The 13,496-nt window shown below is 38.9% G+C and overlaps 2 long non-coding RNA genes across 2 annotated transcripts; one reads left to right on the top strand and one right to left on the bottom strand.

Moving 5' to 3' along the window:
- Positions 1 to 4,596: 4,596 nt before the first annotated feature.
- Positions 4,597 to 7,882, bottom strand: LOC128810094 (uncharacterized). Its single transcript, XR_008437934.1, has 3 exons — positions 7,811 to 7,882; positions 7,403 to 7,449; positions 4,597 to 4,667 (listed from the first exon to the last, which is right to left on the bottom strand). It is a non-coding gene; the product is annotated as an uncharacterized LOC128810094 (long non-coding RNA).
- A 954-nt stretch (positions 7,883 to 8,836) lies between these two features.
- Positions 8,837 to 11,365, top strand: LOC128810129 (uncharacterized). Its single transcript, XR_008437953.1, has 3 exons — positions 8,837 to 8,938; positions 9,636 to 9,701; positions 9,809 to 11,365. It is a non-coding gene; the product is annotated as an uncharacterized LOC128810129 (long non-coding RNA).
- Positions 11,366 to 13,496: the final 2,131 nt, after the last annotated feature.

Genomic DNA, 13,496 nt, shown 5'->3' with positions numbered 1-13,496 from the left:
AGTTGTCTCCTGCTGGGTATAATCCTAACAGAGACTGTTCCCCTTCTCTACAAAGAGATTTGACCAATCTCCCTCCCAGAGACAGAGATGGTCTGACACAACGATTCTGCTCTCCCGCACAGAGATGCTTTGATAATCCTTGATATTGCTGTAAGGCTCTAAATGTTTCAGTCTTCTAATCTCTCTTTAGGGGCTTTGTCCAGACCCACTGCATATAAAAAGCAATTGACATACTCAGGCAAATATTTATGATGCCACACTTTACAGCAGGGCTGAGATTTCCCAAACCATCTCTCTGAGATGAATGACCAACATCTATAAGTGTTAATGTAAATCAATTGCCTCAATGCCCTACAGGGCTTCACAGATAACCACTGGAGTCCTTTGACATATAAGAATTCTCTGGGTTTTTTTACTTTCTCTACCTATTAGTTAGAATCTCAAACAAATTAATGTCACAGAACAGGTGTTTTTCCATCAAAGAATAATTATGAAATACCACAGAAAATTTCTAAACATACAGAAATATGTCTACTTCTGTGAATTTTTAATTTTTCCTTTTAAAATATTTTTTGTATTTGGAAAAAGTATAGTAGTAAGTGGTGGAAATTAACAGTGGAGCTCCACAAGGTTCTGTGCTAGTAAAAGCTCTCTTCTGATAAACATATTCACAAATTGTGTAGTAAAGCAGACAAGCATGTCTCAAAAATATTTCAGTGTTTCCACTGAAAAAAATTATATTCACATCTACTGAAGACTAATTAGTCCTGCTTTTATTAACCTGCATCTGATTCTTCATTTTTCTTATTTCATATTTCTTAAAAAAATTATTTTGCCTGGGATATAGCTCAGTTCAGCTTTAGCTGACTTACAGTGAGCAGAGTGCACAAGTGTGTAACATAATCACTACAGAGAGGCTTGAGGAGAGTACACACGAAGCTTTATTTGTCACAACAAAAGTGACAGCAAATTCAACCAGTGAACCTCAAAAAGGAGATTAAAAAAATCAGTCTGTGATTTTAAAAAATGTCAAAGTGAATATTTTCCAACCCAGCAGATTTCTTGTTTGAGCACGCAAACCCAACATGGTAATAACTAGTTAATTAGTGAAATAAATCTTGTCTGTGCTTGATCTGTCCTTACCACATACCTGTAGATAGACTAATGATTTAGGCTGTCCATCAGTTTTATGTTCATCCCAGGATGTGAGTGTGAGGGTTCACTATGGATGGTAAATTAATCTAGTCCTGGGGGCAGGGTTGGACTTTGAGTTAATAAGATTGTATATCCTAAATCATCCACCATGGCTCAGTGATTTGAGGTTCACAATGTCCACATACAAAAGCATTCCCCTTTGGAATTTTATACCTTCAGATTTTCATCCCTGGTATTACCTGCCAACTTAGCAGAAATTTTGATTTTAATTGGGAATAACATTGTCTGTTAGTAGCCTACAATGTGCATTGCTGAAATTATTTGTACAACCTGACTGCCACATACAGTTAAGGAGATCCACACAAAAATTAAGTCCTCCAATCACCCCACTCCCATACTATTTGGTAACAAACAATCATTTAGAAAAAATTCCTTTGTGAAAGTTTTTGTTCAGTGCTGTATTGTGTCATCATTTATGAAGCAACAAACTTTTCTTCCATGGGAGTCAGATGTGATTTAGCAAAAGGGCTATTTCTCCCTAAATCTAAATTCTTTCCAGCTCCTCCTTTTATCCTTTTATCATGTCTTTTCTGTACTTAAAACTGAAAATTCATGAAGCACAGGATTCTGTTTTAACTTGCATATCACATTTGCCATAGACAAGAGATGATAAGAGATGCTGCAAATTTTTACTTTTGAATGTTGATGAGTCTTTAACATTCAACATAAGAAGGATCTCCCAAATTATCTGAGAAGGATTTTCTAAACTATCATGACTTTTGTTAGATTTCTTTTTCTGTGTATTGTCTTTGTTGCTTCTTTATTTAAAGAGATTCATCACTGTTAGCCATTATTAAAAAAACAACCAAAAAAACCCAACAAACTCTAATACAATAAAATAGAAAGGAAAAAAGAAGTGTAATATAAATAAATAATTGGGTTCAGATCACTGGAGAAAAATTGCTCTGCTATCCCAGGAAAAAGTAGCTATATTCTATCTCCTAGGACACCAATGTAATCCCTCTGAAACTGGAACTGGTAGGGTAGTTTACCTTAGAATTATTAATTCACAGTGTGGTTGTTCTGATTTTAATTTGATTAATCCTAATATAATTTTATTCTGATAAATCTAGAAGAATTAATTGGTTTTACACTTACATAACTGAGATGAAATCTTACCTCCCTATAGCTATTACCATTTAATACCAGTCTTGCTCCTCAAGCCTCCTTGTAGCCTTTTTTGAATGGGATTAGAGAATAAAAAATCCTACTTGTACAAAAGTGAATGGAGGTTTTACCCAGTGAATTTTGCACTGCAATTTCTACAGGCTTCTAGTCTAGTCTATTCTGTCTCTAATCCTGACCCATAAACTGATAAACCATAACTGATAACCATAAACTGGCTCATCATCCATTCCAGGGAAAACTCCATGTCTTCCCAGCACACTCCCATGGAAAAGGGCCACTCCCCTGCTCACTTCCCAAGCAGGCTTGCAGCATTGCAGGTCTCCTTTAAGGCAAGGAGGAACAGTCTATGGGGAAAAATGTTTAAATGTTAAATGTTTTCTCCCTTGCACGGGAAGAAAAAGGATGAATAAATAATGTGACTATCAAGAGTCTCTTTTGATTCTCTGGATTCTGCAAAATGTTTGACCCCAATATCTTCAGCTTTTTTTACTTTTATACTTTTTTTTTATTATTTTAAATTTTGTGGCTGTGGGTATACTCACTACTGTACATTACAGTACCACAAGCTCCAAAATATGCAATATCACTAGGCTTTATTAAACCAGGCTGCTCTTCATAATCAGAGGATGACTTTGTAGACTAGTATGTGCTGGATTTATTGGAATCTGAGATAATTTTTCAAGAAATCATGAGTCTCCATGTCAGAGATCTGACCTGGAAAATCTCTAGAGCATGACATCAGCACTTCTCTGCCTGTAATATTTTACTTTTTTGTAGTAATATACAAACCTGTCATATTTCTATGGGATGAAGCTCTCAATAAAATAAGCAGGTTAAATCATAAAGTAAGGGAAAGGACGCTTTTAAGAACAATATTTACATAATGGGTCAGAAGAAAGTAAACAATACCTAGACATGATAGACAGTTCGTATTTGAAGCTAAACCAGTTGCAAAGGGACATGCCATCACTCAGGGATTTTTATGCCTCTGTATTTATTTCTCTATTTACAAAGTGAATTGGCAGCCATTCTAGGAAAGCTCCCACTGCCCATCCTTACATACATGCTCTGTGACTAAATGAAATATTTCCTGTTGCCATGCCTACTGGGTCCTTTTTATATTTGTCCTCCCATTTGCATCCATGAGAAACAAATTATGCTGACCAATTAAATACCAAATAATAGAGGGGAAAGTAGGAAAACAAGGGCTTCACGTGTCCTCACCTGTAGCTGTTTGAATGCTGGGTGGCTACCAAGAAAAGAGGACTTTCAAGTTTAGAGATTTCTAACTTAACTAATAAAAGAAGCCACAGATATTTCAGAGCAGCAGGATGTGTGAAGGGCTTTTGATGCACAATGCCATCTTAGGCAGCTCACAAAGTACCTGGAGAGGTGAAGCAGCTCCAAGTGGCTTCGAGTCTTGTATTCAAATAATCTTGGATTGTTACACTATCCTTATCTCCCTGGCTCAAGCTCATTATGTAAATTAGCTCATTTCACAATGGATCAGGTCTCTATATCCTTGTTTGAGCCAGAGCTGTCAAACCCTGAAAAGACTGAGCATTAATAATTTGCATCATAAAAGTCTACTTTTCATCTGGATAACTGAGCTGGCCAAGAAAGTATGATTTAAAACAACCTACTATTTTTTAAATCAAATGCATAGACAAATTCAGGAATAAGTTTACACTGAAGACATTCATGCAAAGATAACACTTCTGAGATGTTTAGGACACAACTATTAGGGTCAATGTCTGCTTTTCAGGATAATGTTGACCAATATGTTTAAGATATATGTCATATCATATATATATAGTTTATATACCTCATAAGATATATCTCATGAAGTGCTTATGAGCCATTTCATGTCTTGGCACTGAATGCCAGAGTAGCCCATAGGAGCTGAAGAAAATCAATACAAAAGGGCAAGGAATTATCCCCAAGTGTTGTGCCTTCTGCATTCTCCACATGTCCCTGATATTGAAGAAAGTTTCCCATAATGCAGAAGTCATTGCAGTATATTTCTCTCACCTGACCTTTGTTTCTGAGGGAAGTCTACCAATACAGCAGCAAAATTCATCCTCAAGTTTCTGTGGTGAAATGTGTCTTTTACTGCCACAGTCTCACAGCTGACTCATGCAGCATAATCAAGCCCTAAAGCAATTAAGCTACTTTGGCCTTTGTAAGGCAGTTTAAGAGACAGATCCATTTCAGCACAATTCAAACAGCACAAAGAAAAGCTTTTATTGTCCTGATTTATTGAGTTTTTCCATTTCTCTTTTATTTAAGTCCAATGTCCTGCATTCAATTTAATGACAATGATTCTGTAAAGCATTAAAACACCCTATGACTATTAAAGGAACATTTATTGAGGTCTAATAAGAGACAAATCAACTTTTCATTTAAGTGCCTCAAAAATAACACAAGCAATAAATGGCTGATTATATATTTAATGACACTGTAACTTATACTGTACCAACAGAAAAAGCTTTTGCATTTCCAATTTACCACTATTGCATGTCATCATCATTAGGGAAAATGTTTATTGTTATTCTAATTGGAAGCAGCAAGTTAAAATACATCTTCATTTAAAAGCAAATAATGCAGCTCAAATGCTTAGTAAGTATATACAACTCTTGGCTATAATGTAGGGCTCATTTCAGAAAAGGCTACTCCAGTTGGAAAAGTATGGCCCAAATTATGACTTCAGACTTGTATATACTTGCACATACAGAAGAAATCATGAAAAGAATATTTCCAGTGGTAGAATCCAACTTTTCTCCTTAGTCTTGGAAAAACTTTATTTTCAGAGTGTCTCATTAATCAAGGTGATTGTTGAAACTGTTCTTGTGTTTTCCTTCTAATTCTGTGTTCCATGTTTTTTTTTATTTCTCCACTGTGTAACTATCTTACACTTTGCAAACAAGACAAAGTTACAAAACGTCTTTTTGTTAATCTGTGAAAAATTCAGGAGACCAAGAAAGGCAACCATAGAAATTTACCTTTATAGAAACTTTATAGTTCATTCAGTTGTGAAGGAAAGAAATAAGTTGTCAATCTCTGTCCCCCGAAATAAAGGAAAATTGAAAACATTTTCAGAGGAAGTTAAAATTTTGATACAATATCTTCTATTAAACTAAGAAAATGAAGCATGAAGAGATTTAGTAGCTGGCAGAAAAAAATGTCAACAGAAGAGGTTTAAAATCTTATTCTGTTGTCTTGACTTCACTCTGACCTAAGTGACTAATATGTCTTATTTTAGAGGACATGGGTTTCTTTCCCAGTATTACATTTCTGGCTCAGTTTGTCCCTACAATTAGGTCCTTAAGCCCAATGCCCTGCAATACCAAGAATCAATGCAATAGAAATTTCATCCAGAGGTATCCTTCTGGCACCCCCTCACACACCTCCCCTGGTATCTCATGATAAACCAGATTTTTAGGAAAAAAACAAAAGCCATGATTATTGTGCAGTGTAGGAAAGAGAGAGAGGTAGAGGCTATACCATTTCCTTATAAATCAGACCCCAGGGCTACTGGATGTCCATCAAGTGCTGTGCAGGACACAAATGCATTTCCCACTGCTGAGGTCCTTCCATGGATTCAAACCCCATGGATGTTTCTCCTGGGGAAGTACTTCCAGCTCAGGTCTAAGAGCTCTCTAAACATTTTAATTTTTCATGACAGTTGTCTTACATTAGTTCATTTGTGCTTTTCTTGCAAAGATACAGTAATGGACAGGTGTGGTGATGGTAGCCACTCCTTGCAAACAGCAGAGATACAACTGTCTATGGCCATCTGTGGTATCATGAGGGCAACTAACTAACCCCTCACTGCTGCTGGTTTGCAGTTCTTGCATTTGGCCTCTTCAGTCCCTTTCATTTGAAGGAAGTTCAGAGTAAATTTATTTTCTATAATCTGCAACTGGCTCTAAGGAAAGGTAGACCTTTGGCTATGATTCACTGACAAGGTTATTTTCTTTCCTAAGAATTGATTTAACTATCAAAGCAAAAGCTAAGACAGTTATTGAACCAGTTAAATTACTTAAAAATAGGGGACTGAGTGTTTGAACCATCAACAGGCATCAGCACTGAGATTAAACCTGCAAGAAGGCAAGGACTTTTTTTTTTTTTTTTTTTTTTTTAAAGCCCATGTGAAGTTATTTAGACTTGAGACAAAGATTAAAGATGCTGTGAAATTTACTATCCCTGCACTCAACTGGGGAGCAGGGCAGAGTGGAGTCTTGGTATGAATGCTGCCACTTCTGACACCCTGTTAGCTTGCTAGGATGAAATACGTTCAGACAGTGCAGGAATATTTGTAAAGCTTATTGGGAAGGATATCAAATCATTCTGTTGTTTATTCAGTGAAGCTTAGGCATATCACCCTTGAGGTTATTCTGTGTCTTCCTTGACTTTCCCACACCTTTCCTTTGCAAAATATCTCCATTAAAAGACTTCAATTTACCTTCAATGTTCAAACAGCTTTGCACCATTTCACTCTTAGTAATGTAAATTATTCAATTCATGGCTAAGATTCAAAGCCATAAAAGTGGACATTTGCAGTTTTCTACAGTCTGCATTTGTCGCAGAAGGATATTTATAGAGTCTAGGGAAAATAAGCAGGCAGTGGTCCATGTGATTCCTGCTGTCCTGGTGATCACATTTTATTTGCTGTAGACCTCCTATACTGTCCTGTTTAATTTCTGTCATTCACCTGTTGCATTATCTTTGTCTGTCAACTTGAAGACTTACAGGGCCAAAAATTTTTGTTTTCATGATTCTGTATCATAATGAAGTCACTAGCAGCATCCACTTGTACATATACATTTGCTGCAGTTAAAGAGCACATCTATTATTATCCTTTCCTCAAATGGTCTAGTATCTGAATGCCTTCATGAGCTATTGTAAAAGATCCTGATCACCAAAGGAAGGAAAGACCAATCACTCTTTAGGTTAAAAAAAGAGAGAAACTTTTAGAGACTGCAAGTTGAATGTTTTGCTTTAGAAATAATGCATCTAAAAGCACATCAGCTCCAGACATTTCAAGCTTGAACCCTACCTTATTTCAGAATAATCCTCTTTTCCACACAGAGCATTACAGTAAAACTAAAATGTAATCAACAGAAAGACAGATAGCATTTAATACAGAAGATGGTACATCACAATATGTAGCAAACTGAAGCAAATTCAAATATTAATTTAAGCTGGATCTATTAGTGTCAGGGGGGAGGGGGAAGGGGGAGTGTTTCTGGTTATTTGTTAACACTGTCTTACTTCCCAGTGGTGATATACCCTGTATTGATGAGATTACAGAAACACCATCCCTCGCTTGATTTCAGATAACCATATCCACTTCCCATAAAACACATAATTAACCGAGGAGAGAATACTTCTTAATTAAAACTGTCTGAAATTAATCAAACACTGGTTTGCAAGGTTTGCAGAATAATCCTGGTTTTGCTCTTACTTCTTTGCTTGCTCAGAGGAAGCTCAAGTGCCCCATGCACTGGTGTCATGGTACAGGAGGTGCTCACTTCCCAGCACAGTCAGGGTGGCTTCCTTTGCAGCCTGGAATGACAAACTCGCCGAGTCCTTCTCACCAGTAGACAGCAAGCAAGGAGGAAACAGCAGAAGCCATGAAGAATACTACCTTTTCAGTTTTGAGGGTTATTCTGGCCTCTTCCTGTCTTTCTGAAACCGTATGGGAAACAATCACAGAGGCTGTTTCTCCAAAAGGACAGAGCTCTGGGCCTGCCTCCTCAGTAGGTGCAGATGCTCCCGGGGGAGCCCCGCTGCAGGTAGAACAGGGGAGGTCTGTGAAGATGCACATGAGCTTGTCCTGGGAAAAGAAGCCTAGAAGACACTCTGACCAGCCTGCAGCAATGGCACGGTGGCACGGGAAAGGGAAACAGCTCACAAACCACCTCTGCCCTGGAGCTGGGCCAGGGCAGCCGCCTCCTTTGTGAGCCTCAGCAGCACCTGTGCTCCCATGCATGGCTCTCGTGGATGCTCAGGGGCTGCACGGTGCACTCGTGCCACAGCAAAAGTACATCACAGGGGCAGGGAGGGCTGCTCGGCCATCCCACGGGGGAAGGCTCAGCACCAGCAATTCCACATCTAAGGGCTGTGAAGATGCCCTTGTGGGAATCAAAAAGAAAGATCAAAGGCAGGCCTGAACAAGGAATAGCACTCTCTGAAGTTACTACTTTCATTGTTACCTTTGTGCTTCATAGACTAGTACATCACAGGGGTTTTTTCATTCCTTCTTTTTTTTCTTGGTGATGTTCTTTCATCTTATTTGATGGATCTTCCCCTAGTTGTTCCACTTCTTTTATCTCTTGAAACACAGCTCAGGGCTACATTGTTTTCTCCTGTTAAGGTGGTATCATGAACCTTCTTGCTGTAACATGGCATGACCTCACACTGACAGCTCCTGAGAACAAAGCCCTGCTCTAACTGTGAGCTCAGTCTCCAGGGCTCCATATCTGCAGAGTTCAGTTAGCCTCACTGAGGACTTACACCTTTCTGGGGGGACAAGGACAGGGTGAGAAGCTGCTGAGAGGGAAAGACAGAGAATACCCTGAGCTGAAGTTGAGTATGTGTCATAGCACTCTTTAATTCCACTTTACATTTGGTCTCTGAGCTCAGTAAGGGCACTCACAGTTAGCTGGTACTGGAGGTACTGGTACCTTCAGGAGTAACAGTGGTATAAGAACTAGAACAGAATAGGATAACAATATAGTCACTGAAAGAACAGAAAAAAAAAAAATTCCATTTGTCCAGGGACAGAGAATTGATCCCAAATAAACTATTTCAAAAGGAGGATGCTGAAATATTCCAGAGGAAAAAAATTATTATTAATATATATATATATATATATATATATATATATATATATATATATACACATACATTACATATGTAAAATATTATAAGCTTACCAATTAAGACATGGAAAACACTTACTCTGCCCTGGAAAACAGTTCAGGAGAATGCTAAAGCAGCTGTGTGCCATCGTAGAGGGGTGTTTGCAGTGTAGGCACTGTGCTGGGACATGGTCCCAAGCCCTGGCCGGCCATGGCAGGAAAATGAGGTTGCAAATTGGCATTGCAGAAGGCATCTGCCAAGTCCAGGCTCCAGAGAGGCAAGAAATGGGGGCACTGAACTCCTTCAGATAGTACCTACTTCCTTTTTAGAAGGTGTTATTGCTGAGTTTACTCCATACCCAGTCACGGTATCCTTCTGCTTTTCTTTTATCTTTTTTCTCTATCTGTCTTTCTCTGCTCTCTCAGTGCAGAAGATTGTTTTTCCCATGCACATGGACAAATTTTACACTTCTCTTGAGGGGAAGGTCATAGGTATGGTAATCATTGATTCCCCTCTACTGTGGAAGAAGGACCAAGGATTTTTGACCAACAATGGGATCCTATGTACTTACAGGTAGAAATCCCTGAACACAAAACAGGTACAACATGACTGTTTAACATGGTTAACAGAGGCACAGGAGAGTCAGAGTAAGAGCCATGGGCAGAAGATCCCACAGCCTGGGCCATATAATGCAGCACTGTGGATTCTTCCCTCTTCAAAGGAAAAAAAAAAGCCAGCCCTCTGGAGGGGCCTGAACCTTTCCTGTAGCAGTCAGTGGCTGTCATTGCCAAAAATATAATTCCTCATGCTCCCTTGAACAGTACCTTTTCAGTCATGCTTGTAACTATTAAGAAGCAAAGCACTGCCCCTGCCTGCCAGGGAGGAGATGTCCCCACTTTGCCACAGACCCCTTTAGAAATGTCACAAATGTTTGGTTTCTGTATTAACACCTTTAGGAAACAAGGACCTTCATCTACAGGCCAACACCTTGTGCATTTTTGAGCACTCAGTCATAAAATCACATCTGTGCACAAGAAGAGCATGAGAAGGCCATTTTAATGACTTTTTTTAACCTAAAGGGAGCTTACACCATCTGTCCTGCTGACAGGTTTGCTGAGGAGACACATCCATGGTTTGTCAGCTGGGTTACACACATACACTTGTGAATCCAATCCACAAATGGGATACTTCTTTCTTATGCCAAGGGTACTCACTACTTTAATTGAAAATAAAACAGAGATTATCCATATCTGTAATCATAGTTTCAAACAGCCACCAGGTTTCCCCCAAAGGTGCCTGTGCTCCAGGGTATGGAAGACAAACATTTCATGAGCTTTACATTTCCAGTATGTGACAAGCCAAAAGTCAATACAATGTACAGCAACAGAGTGGCAGAGCATTAAGCGAGTGTTGGGCATCCTTTTGTGTTTCCACCAAGATTTTCTTCTTCCATTCAAAAGAAGCAGAGGTGTCCATGATGATTTTCTTGCACGTGGTTTTAGTAGTGCTTTGTTTAATAGAAGAAACTGCCCAACTCTTGCATGCCACATGTAAATGGAAGTGTCTACAGACACACTTCTTGACTTTTTACAGAAAAAGACTCATCTGCATCTCTAATTCAGAAACTCTATTTCATTGGCCCTTCTCCATGTCCAGCAGCTGGCTGTGATGATGAAGACCCCCAGCACAGTGCCCCTCTCCTTCCTGAGAGTTCATATGGATCTCAAAGCAGTGTCTCCACTGTGGAGGCAAATACTCTCTTGGCTTCACTATTTACTTCCATGAACAGAAGAATCCTCAGGTGGAGGAACCAATGCCTTTACTGCAAGTGATACCATTCAAGCTTTCTGCAGGGAGCCAAACTGGAGTATAATGATTCCATTGAAGAGTACCTCAGAGAAAGTGGATGGAGTAATGCAAGAGAAATGAAGACTGAAAGCAGAAGCTGACATTTCATCTTGCATTATAGCCCATGGGACAGAAGGCACAAATACAGTAAATTATCTCTAGGAGACTCTTCTTCCTAGAATGAATGACTTCAAAGGCTCTAGCAATACAATGAAATGAATGAAAGATTCCCCCTGTCTTTAGAGGACTGAGTAATAACTTACATGCTTCTTTGTACAGCAATGCTTTAGTCAATATTTATACAACAATGCAGTAAAGGAGCTTCAAATTTGTTCCTTATTTGATAATAAATAAAGATGGTATTCAGATTTCTAGATGCCTTTAAAATGGTCCAATCTTCTATTTTTATGTGATTTCAGCCTGAATAATTTAGAAAACGTGCCCTAAAAATTTAAGGTCTCAAAACATCCAGAGAGAAAATTTGAGAAGCAAAAAAAAAAAAAAAAAAAAATATACATTTGTGTGACATAACAAAATATGGCACATTCAGACACTGTACTAAGACAGATCAAAATTCAGGGACAAATCTTACTTCATGTTCCTGTTGCTGGTTATGTGTAATAAGAAAGTAGGTGTTGATTACAGTTGCTACTGTGGCAAAAATTTCCAGTCCTTCATTCTTTTTGAGAGCCTTGAATTCACCAGTTTCAAGAAAATCCCAGTGTCTCTTCTGCTTCTCTGCTCAGTTCTCAGTTTGCACTACAGCAGTGGGTTACATTTGGATATGATAGTCATGGCTGTGGGAACAGAAAAGCACAGAGCTCCTTTATTTTACTTTATCAGTTTTTTCTTGTTCTTCAATTATGCCATATGTTCATTCCTCCATGCTTCAAAATCATTGATTTAATATGTAACCTCCAGTGTTTGAACTTCTGGAATAACACAGATATTAATCTGCTCTGAAAGGTGTCCTTAGCACCATTTATATTATAATTCAGTGTACTGTTTCCTTCATCATTACAGCTTATCTAGCATTCACCTCAGGTCTCCCACCTCTTTTTGTTTTGCCCATGATAAGTCAGTGAGTGAACTACCAGAAATTTCACACTTCTACCCTCTAAAAACACTCATTAAATCTCATTACATCCCTCAGTAGTGAATAGAAGCAGTCACACCCCTACAAAAGGATTTCTTATGTTACTATTCTTTGACAGAAACGGATAAATCCATTGTATTTCTCTTCTGAAATCTAAATTACATTTAAAACTAAGGGAAGAAATCAATAGAAGTCAGCAACCCAACTTGAAAAGGCTGAAGTTGGACAAACTTCAGACCAATCCTGCAGAGCTACCACATGCAGGAAGGCCCAGGATCAGGGCACTGTAATCCAAATCAATCTTGATTTACAGGAGCTGGGTATTAGACCATGAAGCATCAGCCCATCTTATCACAACAGCATGGTTTTCCACCTCACCAGCTGTGCTGCTGACCTTCAGACCACGTATACCACCACATTAGCTGAGGAACTACATTATCAATCACTGCAATAATAATTGCAGTAGTCAGTGACACTCTCCCTGACTTTATTTAGATTCATTGCTGGTGGATCTGTGTGACCCAGGGTCTCCTTCCCCAATGAACATATCACCGCTGTTATCTTCCCTTTGTTCATTCATGAGCTTGATTAATATACACATTTCTTTGAAAAATGCTTTAAAAAAAGACAGAAAAAGAATGTTTTTGTCTTTCTCTGTTCAAGATAGTTAGTTCCTTCTGGGCAGGTAATAGACAATTAAAACCCCCCAGCATGAGTTAACCTTTACCAAAGCAATGGGTGTGTAGCAGACTCCAGCAGGAAGCAGCAGCAGCAGCAAGGTAATAGCCACCCTCCCCTGTGCAGCTGGTCCTCACCCTGCCCCATCATGCACCATCTGTCTGAGCTGAGGATCTTTGGCTCCAGCATCTGAGATGCTCAGGTACCATCTGGACCTCAGTGACAGTATCCCAGAGAGGACTGATTTGTTAGTCAGTGTCTTCACACTTTTAAATCCTTCCTCCATCTCTCCAAACTAGTGACTTAGGTTTCCTTCATTACTTTGCTTCTCTAAGAACTATGGATTTTTAAAAATATGATGTTTCCACCTGCTTGACAGAGTGAAAGTGACAGCAGAAAGAGGAGAGCAGAAATGGCAACAGTTTACAGCCTAACCCAAAGTGCATCAAACTTAATAGAAAATAACCCACGGTCTCCAGCAGGCCCTAGCTCAGGCCTGAGAGGCAAAAAGGGTTCTGGTAGCCATTAGTTATTTTTAACTTACCTTGTATGGCATCCAGCTGGACCTGCTGTCGTATCTCAAGAAAGCAGTAAAGCCTGTAGAGGACTCTGAGAAAAGAAATCATAGTACACCTAAAAAGAGGTTAAAGACAGCCACAGGCCA

The sequence above is a fragment of the Vidua macroura genome, chromosome 7, assembly GCF_024509145.1.
Source record: "Vidua macroura isolate BioBank_ID:100142 chromosome 7, ASM2450914v1, whole genome shotgun sequence".
NCBI classification, from domain to species: domain Eukaryota; kingdom Metazoa; phylum Chordata; class Aves; order Passeriformes; family Viduidae; genus Vidua; species Vidua macroura.
This window is presented reverse-complemented; position numbering and strand designations above follow the sequence as displayed.